A 1,195-nucleotide genomic window follows, 5' to 3' on the forward strand; every position below is an offset into this window, starting at 1 on the left:
CCAGGCCGGCCTCCGCGCCTGTCCCCGGCCTCTGGGCTCGCGCGTCGCCGGAGGGGCCTGGTGTCCCGGGCCGGCCGGTGGCCGACGTGCACAGGAAGTGTGTGGTGTCCAGTTAACCCGCCAGGAAGTCTCACACGCGGGCAGCTAGTCAGGCGCGGGCGCCTCAAGGACAGGGTGGCGTCTCGGTGTCCCTGCTGCTGGCGGGGAGTGGGGAGTGGCCTGCAGCCAGGGCCGCCCCTGGGGAGGGCAGCGCCTGTGCTCATCCGAGTCCTGTGCCATCTGGACCCGCCGGGGTGCCCGTCCTCGCCACATGTAGGTGGACAGGGCTGGTGCAGCACGGCCCGCGCCGGTGGTGCCGGCTGGCTGGGCTGGGGTGGGAACAAAGTGGCCCAGGGTGGGCTGGCTCGCGCCCGCCCCTGCTGCCCAGGGGACCATCGGGGGGGCGGCGCTGGCGTCTGTTTCCGGACTGAGGACGCCACCCAAAGGACGAGATGGGCTTTTGCTGTGTCAGCCTGGATTAAAAAGATGTCCGCCTGCACGGTGGACTAGTACTTGGCCATCAGAAAGACAGAGTCACGCCTTTGGCGGCAGCATGGACGGAGCCGGAAGGGCTCATGCTTCGTGACGTGAGCCAGGAGAAGGAAAAACACCAGAGCGGCTCCACCCAGCAGGAGCATAAAGGGCGGGGAGGAAATGATGGTAAAAACGGGCAACTGTATACACAGACATTTTACAGGGGTGCAGCGGGGATGGGATCAAAAACGGGGTGGGGGAGTGCGCTGGACTGGTGGTGGCACAGGGTGATGTGGCGCTGGAAGTCCGCGGGGGCTACCACTGAGGTGGGAAAAGGCACAATGATGCAAGAAGAGACGTTTTTTAAAAATGACATGTCTGACACGAGCCGGGTGCTGATGAAGATGTGCGGCTGTGAGTCCAGCAGCTTGTCCACGCCGCAGACACCCACGGACTTGCAAATATCTGCAAGTGAGAAGGAAAAGGAAGTGCGATCCAGCGAATTTCACGATTGAGGAAACCGCAGCTCTGGTGGCTCTAATGTGGCTCTAATGGGCGCCCGGTGGTCGGGAGAGGTTGGGGGAGTCGTGCCAGGTCGTCGAGGCCAGCGCAAGGTGCGAGCCGCCGCGGGAGAGCGCGTGCAGCCAACGCGGGTGGCGGGTGGTCGGCGGGGTGGCCCACA

The sequence above is a fragment of the Condylura cristata genome, unplaced genomic scaffold, assembly GCF_000260355.1.
Source record: "Condylura cristata isolate star-nosed mole 26May11 unplaced genomic scaffold, ConCri1.0 scaffold00003, whole genome shotgun sequence".
NCBI classification, from domain to species: domain Eukaryota; kingdom Metazoa; phylum Chordata; class Mammalia; order Eulipotyphla; family Talpidae; genus Condylura; species Condylura cristata.